The sequence below is a fragment of the Nicotiana sylvestris genome, chromosome 4 (genome assembly GCF_000393655.2).
Source record: "Nicotiana sylvestris chromosome 4, ASM39365v2, whole genome shotgun sequence".
Lineage (NCBI taxonomy): Eukaryota > Viridiplantae > Streptophyta > Magnoliopsida > Solanales > Solanaceae > Nicotiana > Nicotiana sylvestris.
In genome coordinates, this window is record NC_091060.1 from 8,087,542 (window position 1) to 8,101,376 (window position 13,835).

Sequence of the window (13,835 nt, forward strand, 5' to 3'; positions counted from 1 at the left end):
GCATATGTATAGTCTTTTTCACATGGACTGATCGCTAGATTACAAAATCAATAATGATCTTTATTCAAACTTCAATATTTTTGAGGAATTTAGTTTCTTACTGGTCATGGGCTTATAGACTTTCTGGCATGAATATATCCCGAAATGGTTGAACAACAATTACTTGTTGAAAGCATCGCAATAACAACATTCGCGTGCTGAAACTTTGTGGCTGAAATATATATGTCCAAACTATATAGCAACTATTAGTCTAAGACGATGTTTAAGAAAAGATGTAAAAAAGATTGTAACTGAACGCAGTATAAGAAACTATTACAAGTATTTTATCGAAATGAAGATAATTTGCACTGTTTTATTGATATGATAATTGGCTAATTTTCATCTATATACGAGGAGTCCTATCTATATGTGGGCTGGTCGTTACTGCGCATAAACCATTATTCTTTGTTTTTGTTCGATTGCCTCAATTTCCTCTTCCCCGACCATGCGTGAACGCGGGAAACTTTATGTAGGGGTGTAAATAGATATTCGAAAATCGACTAAATCGACCGAACCGTACCGATTTTAGGTTTCCTTTTAAGAAACCGTAGGTTTTTTATATAAATCTATAACCGCACCGATAATTAGGGTAGGTTTTTTATTTTATAAAAATAAACCGAAAAAATACCGAACCGTACCAAATAAATTTTACATGTGGAAAATAAATTTATTTGGTAAGTTTAAAAATAATAATGCACTAAGTTTTCTTTCGGCCTTGGAATTATGAAAACTATTACGAGCCAACAAGTAATTAAACTCAAAATACTAATTCCTAAAACCTACTATGCTACTTCTACTTAAACTAAGTTATTTCAAGTATCTTTATTAGCAAGACACAAAGTATTTTATCGATTATGAGTAGCAAACTACAATGTATTGAATATGTTTCCTTTCATATAATTTAGATTTATCTTTGTGAATATTTTATCTTCTATAGACTTTATTCTTGAGTCTCATCTTGGTTTATCTTTCAACTCGTGTGATTTATATTTTCTTTGCCTTTGTTTGATTTCTTTTACGTTGTTGTAGAATAGTTGATGGATCTATATTCTAGCCATCTTTTTTTTTTTTTTTTAATTCATCACTCTTTAAACAGTAAAAATGTCTAGAGAATTTTGCTAAATCCTATAAAACCGTATGTTATTGCATTCTACTTCTACTAATGAATTTTACATGATATTTAAAAAAAATACCGAAAATTAACCGAACCGTACCGATACCGAAGAGAAACCGACATGATTGGGACGGTTTCGAAAAGTCTAATTTTAGTTATACATAATAGAATAACCGAAAAAATGGTATGATACAAATTTTATGAAATAACCGTCCGAACCGAACCATTGACACCCCTAACTTTATGCACCGAACTGACTTTATCTTTTTTGTTTTTGTTTTTTCTCTGTTCGTGCGATTTAAATGCTATTTTGAGAAGCTTTATATACTGTAAGCTCAATTTAAACATCTTTACTCGAATACTTTCAGTTCATAATATATAAAGACCGAAACAAGAAAGCTTAATTATTTTTCATTATTAAGTAGGAGTTCCAAAGAAATTAGTTTTTCCCCTATGCATGTTTGGTCTCGAATAATTTGTTCAAAATATGTATATAAGTTGATCCTTTTTTGTCAATAGAATATAGTGGACAAATACGCATAAATCAATAATAGCTCGCACTATATTACATTAGCACAAAGGGCAATGAATGCATAGCACTCAAGAGTGTAAAAATGATACAATACATCGTTAATAATCACTAGAAAGATTACTGTGACACCCTAGACGAATCCCACATCGACAAAACACTGGATATATACTAGGTATATAAGTAGACATGCCTTAAACTCTGGTAACACATTTTTAAGCCATGCAAGTCTAGGTCCAAAGCGGATAATATCACTAGTGAGTTGGACTGTTACAATTATAATGACAAAAGAAAAGGAAAAAGTTTAGAAAAGATCACGCGGTAGAGACCAATGGGGCAAGACAGCAAATGCAGTGGGAGCTGCAAGATAACTAGTTGGATGGAGGGGGTGAAAGTGTAGGAATGGTTGGAAGTGAAGGCATGTTGGGAATAGGAATATTGGCAGGCATCGGTGGTAGAGTCATCTTTGGTACAGAGGGCAAAGTCGGCAAAGAAGGCAATGGTGTTGCTGTTGGAAGTGTTGGCAATGGTGGCAATGTGGCTGCTGTTGGCAAGTTGGGAATTTTAGGCAACTGCGGCATTGCTGGTTGAGGCAATGACGGTATTGTAGGCAAGTTTGGAAGTTGGAGTAGACCGCGAGCTGCATCGCTTGTGTTGATGCTTGATAAGGAAAATAATGCTATGATCAAGAAAAGGATTGAACTAATGTTGGAAGCAGCCATTGTTAATTTGCTCTAGATTGATGCTTTGTTTTCCAAAGAAGTTAAGTTGTGTTTTAAATTGGGTTGAGTTTGATCATTAGTACTGAAGGGTATATATAGGGATAGTTCTTAAGGGAATACAAAGATTTGGTGAGCTGTTAGGTGAGGAAGCATATGCTCTAAATTCAAAAACTCTATTGGTAGTTAACCTTCTCTATGTTGGTTTGAGAAAAATGCACCAGCTTTTAAGTTTTAGGACAAGAAGTTCTCTGAGGGTTGTTATGTATAGATGAAATTTGGGTCAACCATATTTTGTGGACAACTAATATCCCCTCAAAATACAACTCAGTTCATCTTCAGTAAACAACAAACATGAAATGGCATCTGCAATTATCACTGGTCAAAGAAAGATCATTCAATAAAAATAAAAACGGGAATGTCAGGCTTCTTTTTTTAAAATAAAATTTTCCCAGCTATAGTGGGGGTGTTGTATTAATCAAAAACCAAAGTTTCGTTATTGCAACACAAGATAGAGTTGTTGCGGAAGCCAAATGTATATAGTGTGAATAAGTCACAACTACTATACCAAAAATTATGACAGCCACCAAATAATAAATAAGACAATAAAGCAACAATAAAAGGAACACCAGAATTTACGAGGTTCGGCCAATTTTGCCTACTCCTCGGACACAACTAATATTTTATTCCACTCCAAAATACAAGTGAAATAATAATAAAGAGAGAAGATACAAATGCCTTAAGAAGATAAGAAGACAAATGAGAGGTGTATCTAAATCCTAAACATTAGGCCTTCTTTTATAGGGGAAAATCCCCCCCAACTCTACTTCCCAACCGATGTGGGACAATTTGACATCTTCAACAAATCTCCACCTTGGCAAAATTCCACATTTTCAATTCTCTCTAAATAACAAATTTTGGTTGTGTCTTCATCTTCAATCTTCAGTGTTCAACAATGTTGATCAAATCCAAACAATGTTGAAACTTGATCGTGATTTCTATTTTTTGGTATGCTAATATCCACGCCATTTTCATGAATTCGGATGACGGTAAATCACCTAAAATTTTGTGGGTCCATCAGAACTGATCTAACTAACAATAGTCATTATTTTACCATGATCGTTCCTCATTTTTTGGCACTAAAATAAGAATTCAATATGATTTTTAATTTTGTGTGCTAATGTCCACACCATCTTCATGAATTTGGGCGAGGAGTTGTAAATTGTCTAAAATTATGTGGGCCTATCATAAACTACCTAATTAATAATAGTCATTGCTTCGTCATGACGTTGGCAATTTAGGGCCATAAACAATAATTCAAAATGATTTCCAATTTTTTGTGTGCTAATGTCCATGACATATTCATGAATTCGGGCGATGGGCTGTGAATCACATAAAATTTTGTGATCCAATCAGAAACGACCTAATGAACAATAATCATTAATTTGCCATGACCGTTCCTCATTTGTAGGCACTTTAGAACCTTAAATCTAGAATTCAAGACGATTTTAGGATTAATATTTCGTGTGCTAATGTCCACGCCATCTTCATGAATTGGGGTAACGGGCTTTGAATCACCTAAAATTTAGTGGGCCCATAAAATGAGACCTGATGAACAATAATTATTGCTTCTCCATGATTGTTCTTCGTTTGTTGGCATTTTAGGGCCATAAAACAAGCATTCAGAATGATTTTCAATTTTTCTTGTGTCGATGTCCACGCCATCTTCATGAATTCGGGCAACCAGCTTTGAATTGTATAAAATTTTGTGGGCACATAAGAAATAACCTAATAAACAATAATCATAGTTTCTTCATGTATGTTCCTTATTTTTTAGTATTTTAAGGCCATAAAATAGGAATTCAGGACGATTTTTAATTTTTCGTGTGTTTATGTCCACGTCATCTACATGAACTCGGACGACGGGAACCGAATCACCTAAAATTTATTGGGCTCATTATAAATGACCTAATAAACAACATTCATTGCTTCGCCATAATCTTTCCTATATTTTTGAAATTTTAGGGTGACAACACAAGAAGTCAGGACGATTTTTAATTTTTCGTGTGTTATTCATGCCATCTTTATGAATTCGGGCTACGGGGTCCAAATCGCCTAAAATTTTGTGGTTTCATAAAAATGAGCTAATTAACTATAGTCACTTCGCCATGACTATTCCTCATTTTTTTGGCATTTAGGGCTATAAAATAGGAATTCATGATTATTTTCAATTTTTCGTATGCTAATATCCACACCATCTTCATGAATTTAGGCGATTGGCTCCGAATCACTTAAATTTTTTGGAGCTCATCAGAAATAACCTAATGTACAATTTAGTTATTACTTCACTATGATTGATCCTCATTTTATGGTATTTAGGACTATAAAATAAGATATCATGATGATTTCCAATTTTTCGTGTGCAAATATACATATCATCTTAATGAATTCGAATGACAGACTTCGAATCCCATAAAATTTTACTATCCATAAAAAACAACCTAACTAAAAATAGTCATCATTTTTCCTTGATCGTTCATCGTTTTTTGGCTTTTTAGGGCCATAAAACAGGTATACAGGATGATTTCCAAAACACCATCTTCAGGAATTCAAGTGGCGGGATCCGAATAGCCTAAAATTTTACGGGCTCATCAGAAATGAGCTAATGAATAATAGTCATTAATTCGCCATGATTATTCCTCGTTTTTAGCATTTTAGGGCCATAAAATAGGAAATCGAGATGATTTCAAATTTTTCGTGTGCTAATGTCCACTTCTTCTTAATGAATCCGTGCGATGGGTTCCGAATCACCTAAACTTTTATGGTCCCATCAGCAACGAACTAATTAACTATAGTCATCACTTTTCCATGACTGTTCCTCATTTTTTGGTACTTTAGGACCATAAAATAGGAATTTAGGATGATTTTCATTATTAGTGTGCTAATATCCACGTTATCTTCATGAACTTGGGCAACGTGCTACGAATTATCTAATTTTTTTTGTGCTCATCAGAAATGACCTAATTAACAATATTCATAACCTCGCTATGCATGTTTCTTATTTTTGACATTTAGGGTCATAAAAATGAATTTATGACGATTTTCAAATTTTCATGTGCTAATGTCCATACCATCTTCATGAAATTCGAACAACGGACTATGAATCACCTAACATTTTGTGAGCTCATAAAAAATGACCTAATTAACAATAGTCATTGTTACGCCATGACTATTCCTCGTTTGTTATCATTTTAGGGGCATAAAAAGGAATTCAAGACGATTTTCAATTATTAGAGTGCTAATGTCTACATCAAATTCACGAATTCTAGCAACAAGCTGTGAATGGCCTAAGATTTTGTGGGCCTATCAAAAATGATCTAATGAATAATAGTCATTATTTTTCTAAGACCATTCCTTGTTTGTTGGCATCTTATGACGATTTCCAATTTTTCCAGTGCTAATGCCAATGCCATCTTTATAAATTCAGGCGACAAACTCTAAATCGCCTAAAATTTTGTGGGCCCATAAAAAATGACCTGATGAATAATAGTCATTACTTTGTCATCACCGTTTCTTGTTTGTTGGCATTTAGGGTCATACAACAAGAATTCAGAACGATTACAGTTTTTTCGTATGCTAATGTCCCTTCCATCTTCATGAATTCGGGCGACGGGCTCCGAATTACCTAATATGTATGGGCCCATCAGAAACGATCTAATTCACAATAGTCATAGTTTCACCATGACCATTTCTTATTTTTGGCACTTTAGGGCCATAAAACAGAAATTTAACACGTTTTTCAATATTTCATATGCTAATGTCCACGCCATCTTCATGAATTCGGGCGACGGACTATGAATCGCTTAAAAATTTGTGAGTCCATCAGAAATGACCTAATTAAAAATAGATATACTTCTCCATGATTATTCCTCATGTTTTGACATTTTAAGGCTATTTAAGATTCTTTGTGTACTAATATCCGCTCCATCTTCATGAATTTAGGTAACGGGCTCCAAATCGCATAAACTTTTATTGACCCATAATAATGACCTAATGAATAATAGCCATTGCGTTGCCTTGATCGTTACCCATTTTGTGTATTTTAGGACCACAAAATAGAATTCAGGACGCTTGCCATTTTTTTTGTGTGCTAATATCCATGTCATCTTCATGATTTCAAGCGACGAGCTCCGAATTGCCTAAAACTTTGTGAACCCATTAGAAACGATCTAATGAGCAATAGTCATTACTTTTCTATGACTGTTCTTCAGTTTTTAGCATTTTAGAGCCATAAAATTGGAATTCAAGTGTGCGTGCACACTACACTCCCCAGACCCCACAGTGTGGGATAATACTGGGTATGTTGTTGTTATTGTTATGAAATAGGAATAAAGGATGATTTATAAGTTTTGTGTGTGCTCATCAGAAATGACCTAATTAACAATATTCATAGCCTCGCCATGCATGTTTCTCATTTTTGGCATTTTAGGGCCATAAAACTGAAATTTATGACGATTTTCAATTTTTCATGTGCTAATGACCATGCCATCTTCATGAATTCGAACAACGAACTGTGAATTGCCTACCATTTTGTCAGCCCATAAAAATGACCTAATTAACAATAGTCATTACTTCGCCATGATTGTTCCTTATTTTTGGAATTTTAGGGACATAAAAAGGAATTCAAGACAATTTTCCGTTTTTAGAGTGCTAATGTATACACCAATTTCATGAATTCGGGCAACAAGCTGTGAATGGCCAAATTTTTTGGGCGCATCAGAAACGACCTAATGAACAATGGTCATTATTTTTCCAAGACCATTCCTTGTTTGTTGGCATCTCATGTCGATTTCCAATTTCTCCTATACTAATGTCAATGCCATCTTTATAAATTCAGGCGACACGCTCTGAATCGCCTATAATTTTGTGGGCCCATAAAAAATGACCTAATAAACAATTGTCATTGCTTTGTCGTCACTATTTCTTGTTTGTTGGCATTTAGGGTCATACAACAAGAATTCAGAATGGTTACATTTTTTTCGTATGCTAATGTCCCCGCCATCTTTATGAATTCGGACGACGGGCTCCGAATCACCTAATATGTATGGACCCATTAAAAATGATCTAATTCACAATAGTCAAAGCTTCACCATGACGATTTCTTAATTTTTGGCATTTTAGGGCCATAAAACAGGAATTCAAGACGTTTTTCAATTTTTCATGTGCTAATGTCCATGTCATCTTCATGAATTCGGGCGACGGACTGTGAATCACCTAAAACGTTGTGAGTCCATGAGAAATGACCTAATTAAAAATAGATATACTTCACTATGATCATTCCTTATGTTTTGACATTTTAGGGTTGTTTTTGATTTTTTGTGTGCTAATATCCACTCCATCTTCATGAATTTAGTAATGGGCTCCGAATCGGCTAAAACTTTGTGAGCCCATCAGAAACGATCTAATGAGAAATAGTCATTACTTCGCTATGACCGTTCCTCATTTTTAACATTTTAGAGCCATAAAATAGGAATTCAGTTATGCGTACACACTACCCTCCCCAGACCCTATTGTGTAGGATAATACTGGGTATGTTATTATTGTTGTTATTGTTATGAAATATGAATAATGGACGATTTATAATTTTTGTGTGTGCTAATGTCCATGCCATCTTCATGAATTCGGAGGATGGACTTTGAATCGCCTATAAATTTTGTGGGCCCATAAGAAACATCCTAATGAACAATAGTCATTGCTTCTCTATATGAGTGTTCCTTGTTTTTTGTCATTTTAGGGCCATAAAAAGGAATTTAGGACGATTTTTAATTTTTCGTATGCTAATATCCACGAAATCTTCATGAATTCGGGTGACCGGCTCCAAATCGCCTAAAATTGTGTGGGCCAATTAGAAACGAGCTAATGAACAATAGTCATAACTTCACCATGATCATTGCTCATTTTTTGGCATTTTATGACCATAAAACAGGAAATTATGGCGATTTACGATTTTTCGTGTGCTAATGTCCACGCCATCATCATGAATTCAAGCGATGGGCTTCAAATTGCCTAAAATTTTGGAAGCTTATTAGAAACGACCTAATAAAAAATAGTCATAACTTCTCCATGACCATTCCTCATTTTTGGCGATTTAAGGCCATAAAAGAAGAATTGGAACGATTTTTAATTTTTCGTGTGCTAATGTCTACGCCATCTACATGAATTCAGGCGACGGGCTCCGAATCGCTTAAAATTTTGTCGACCCATCGGAAATTATCTAATGAACAAAAACATTGAATCGCCATGGTTGTTCATTATTTTTTGGCATTTAGGGCCATAAAACAGGAACTTAAGATGCTTTTCGATTTTTCGTGTGCTAATGACCAAACCATCTTCATGAATTTCAAGCAACAGGCTCCAAGTTGCCTAAAATTTTACGGGCCCATAAAAATGACCTAATTAATAATATTCATTGCTTTGACATGGCCTTTACTAATTTTTGACATTTTATGATCGTAAATCAGGAATTCAGGCTGATTTCTGTTTTTCGTATGCTAATGTCCACGGCATATTCATGAATTCGGGCGACGGACTCCAAATCGCCTAAAATTTTGTGAGCACATAAAGAATGACCTAATGAACAATAATAATTGTTTCGCCATGATTTTTCCTCGTTAGTTTAGAGTTTTAGGGTTATTAAATTGGAATCCAGGACGATTCCTAATATTTCTAATATCCACACCATCTTCATGACTTTGGGTGATGGGCTCCAAATTGCCTAAAATTTGTGGTCCCGTAAAAATGAACTAATGAACGATAGTCATCGCTTCGTCATCACCATTCCTCATTTCTTGGAAATTTAGGCCATAAAATTGAAATTCAGGACGATTTTCGATTTTTCGAGTGCTAATATCCATGCCAGCTTCTTGTTCAAGCGGCCAGACCCGAATAGCCTAAACTTTTGCCGGACAATCAAAAACGAACTAACCAACATTTGCAATCGCCTCTGCTTGACCATTTAACCTTTTTTTGGTATTTTGGTGCCATAAAATTAGAATTTCACCTGATTCCCAGATTTTCGTGTGCTATAGCCCATGACATCTGCATGGGTCCAGGTGACCGGACCCGAATCGCCTAAAAGTTTGCCCAAAAATGACCTAGGAACAATACCAATCACCTCTGCACGATCGTTACTCACTTTTTGAGTATTAGGGCCATAAAACTGGAATTTCGCCTGTATTCTTAGATTTTCGTGTGCTATAGCCACGCCATATGCATGGGTCTGGTAGACTAGACTCGAATCACCTAAAATTTTGCATGCCCATAAAAAACAACCTATGAAAAATTATTCATCGCTTTTCCATGACCGTTACTTATTTTTTGGCATTTAAAGGCCATAAAACTGAAATTTCGCCCGATTTTTAGATTTTCGTGTGCTATATCCCACACCATTTGCATGGGTCTGAGCGACCAGACTCGAATCGCCTAAAATTTTGTCAACAATCAAAAAACGACCTAAGGAATAATAATCATCACCTCGCCATGGTCGTTACTCTTATTTTGGCATTCTATGGACATAAAACTAGGATTCTACTCGATTCCCAAATTTTCGTGTAGCCCACCCCTTATATATGGGTCCTAGTGACCGGATACAGATCGCGTAAAATTTTGCTGGCCTATCATAAACGACCTAAGGAACAATAGTCACCTACTCGCCATGATTGTTATTCGTTTTAGGCATAGGGCCATAAAACTAGAATTTCGCCTGAATCCCAGATTTTCATGCTATAGCCTAGGCCTTCTGCATGGGCCCGATCCACTGGATCCGGATCGCCTAAAATTTTGCTGGTCTATCCAAAATAACCTATGGAACAATAGTCACTACTTCGTCATGATCATTACTCGGTTTATGGCATTATAAGGCCGTAAAATTAGAATTCCGCCCGTTTTCCAGATTTTCATATGTTATAGCCACGCCTTCTGTATAGGCCCGATACACTGAATCCGGATCACCTAAAATTTTGTCGGCCCATAAAAATGACGTAAGGAACAATTGTCACTGCCTCGCCATGAGTGTTACTCGTATTTGGCATTTTAGAACCAAATTGCCTAAAATTTTGTCAGTTCATTCAAAACGACCCGAGGAACAATAGTCACCGCTTTGCTATGACCGTTACTCGGTTCATGCCATTATAGGGCCATAAAAGTGGAATTCCGCCTAATTCTTGGATTTTCTCGGATCCAGATCTCCTAAAATTTTGTCGGCCAATAAAAAATAACCTAAGGAAAAATAGTCATCGCCTCGCCGTTACTTGATTTTTGGCATTTTAGGGCCATAAAATTTTAATTCTACCTGATTCCCAGATTTTCGTGTGCAATAGCCCATGCCTTCTATATGGTCCCGAGCAATCGGACCCGGATCGCCTAAAAGATTTTGGTCAATGAAAAATGACCTACGAATAATAGTCAGTGCCTTACCATGATCGTTACTTATTTTTTGGTGTTTTAGTGCCATAAGACTCCTATTCCAATATTTTCGTATGTTATAGCCTACGCCTTCGGTCTAGGCCTGGACTATCGGATCCGCATTGCCTAAAATTTTGTCAGCCATCATAAATGACCTAAGAAAAAATAGTCACTTCCTCTCCATGAACATTACTCGTTTTTTGGCATTTTAGGGTTGTAAGACTAAAATTACACCTGATTCTCAGATTTTTGTGTGCTATATCCCACGACTTTAACATGGGCTTTGGCCAACGGAACCGTATCACCTAAATTTGGCCGAGCCATAAAAAATGACCTATGAAACAATAGTCGTTGAATCGGTATGATTGTTACTCATTGTTTTTGTATTTTAGGGCCCTAAAACTAGAATTCAGTCTGATTCCTAAATTTTTGTGTGTTATAGCCCACGCCTTCTGTGTGGGCCTGGCCACCCGACCTAGATCACCTAAAATTTTGTCAGACCATCATAAACGTTATAAGAAAAAATAGTCACTGCCTCTCCATAATTGTTACTCGCTTTTTTGGCTTTTTAGGGCGATAAAACTAGAATTCCGCCTGATTCCCAGATTTTTGTATGTTATTATAGCTCACGCCTTCTACATAGGCTAGGGACACGCGACCCAAATCACCTACAATTTTGTCGACCGATCAAAAACTACCTAAGTAACAATAGTCACCTCTTCGCCATGATCGTTACTCATTTTTTTGCATTTTACGGCCATAAAACTAGAATTCTACACAATTCAAATATTTTTGTGTGCTATATAGCCCAAGCCTTCGACATGGGCCCCTATCACCAGACCTGAATAGCCTAAAATTGTGTTGGCCCATCATAAACAACTTAAGGAACAATAGTCACCATCTCTCCATGAAAGTTACTCATTTTTGGTGTTTTAGGGTCATAAAACTGAAATTCCACCCAATCCCAGATTTTCAGGTGTTATATCCCACATCTTCTGCATGGGCTCGGGCCACCGGAATCGGATCACCTAAAATTTTGCCGGTCCTTCAAAAACGACCGAAGGAACAATAGTCATTGCCTCTCTATGATTGTTAATCATTTTTTGGCGTTTTAGGGCCATAAAACTGGAATTCTACATGATTCCTAGATTTTATATGCAATAGACCACACATTCTGCATGGGCCCGAGCATTTGAACCCGGATCACCTAAAATTTTTCTGGCCCATCACGAACAACCTAAGGAAAAATAGTCACCACCTCGCCATGACCTTTACTCATATTTTGGTATTTTAGGGCCATAAAATTGGAATTCTGCCTTATTCCCAAATTTTTGTGTGTTGTAGCTCACTCCTTTAGCATGGGCTCGGGCCATATGACCTGGTTCGCCTATGTTTTGTCGTCCTATCATAGATGACCTAAAGATCAATAGTCACCGCCTCACCATGATTGTTACTCATTTTTGGCATTTTAGGGCCATAAAACTGGAATTCCACCTGATTCCCAAATTTTCGTGTGCTACAGCCCACGCATTTTGCATAGGCCCGACAACCAGATCCGGATCGCTTAAAATTGTGTTGCACAATCATAAACGACCTGAGGATTAATAGTCACCATCTCTCCATGACCGTAATTCTTTTTTGGCATTTTAGAGCTATAAAATCGGAATTCCGCCTAATTCCCAAATTTCCGTGTGTTATAGCTCACGCCTCCTACATGGGCCTGGACCACCTATCCCGGATCACCTAAAACTTTTCCGACCTATCATAAACTACCTAAGTAACAATAGTCACTGCCTCGCCATGATCGTTACTCATTTTTTGGCATTTTAGGGCTATAAAACTAGAATTTCACCCAATTACCATATTTTCATGTGATACAACCCACGTCTTCTGCGTGGGCCCAGACCACCGAACCTGAATCGCTAAAAATTATGGCAACACATTGTAAACTATCTAAGGAACAATACTCACAGCCTCACAATGACTGTTACTCATTATTTGGTTGTTCTAGGGCTATAAAACTAAAATTCCGCCCGATTCCTAGATTTTTATGTGCTACTGCCTATGCATTCTCCATGGGCTCAGGACTGGACCCGGATAGCCTCAAATTTTGTTGGCGCATCATAAACAACCTGAAGAACAATAGTCACCGCTTCGCCATAATTGTTACTCATTTTTTGGCATTTTAGGGCTATACAACTAGAATTTCGCCAAATTCCTAGATTTTCATGTGCTATAGCCCACGTCTTCCGCATAGGCTTGGGCCACCGAACCCGAATTGCCAAAAATTATGCCGACCCATCGTGAACTACCTAAGGAACAATAGTTAGTGTCTCGCCATGACATTTACTCATTTTTTGTTCTGCATGGGCTCGGGCCACCGGCTAATCATAAACGATCTGAGTAACAATAGTTACTGCATCGCCATGATCGTTAATCATTTTTTGGCGTCTTAGGGCTATAAAACTAGAATTCTTCCATATTCCAAGATTATAATGTGCTATAACCCATGTATTCCGCATGGGTCCGGGCCACCAAATCGGGGTCGCCAAAAATTATGCCGACCCATCATAAACTACCTAAGAAACAACAACCAGTATCTCGCCATGACCGTTACTCATTTTTTGGTATTTTAGGGCTATAAAATTAGATTCCGCCCGATTACAAGATTTTCATAATTGGCCGGGACCACCGGACTAGGATTGCCTAAAAATATTTCGACCCATTATAAATGACCTAAGAAACAATAGTCATCCTCGCCATGACCGTTATTCGTGTTTTGGCATTTTAGGGCCATAAAATAGTTATTCTACCTAATTTTCAAATTTTCATATGCTATGCACATGCCTTCTGCATGGGCCTGGGCCATCGGACTGCGATCGCCTCAAATTTTTCCGGCCCATCATAAATGACCTAAGGAACAATAGTCATTGCCTTGCCATGTCTGTTATTCATTTTTTAGCGTTTTAAT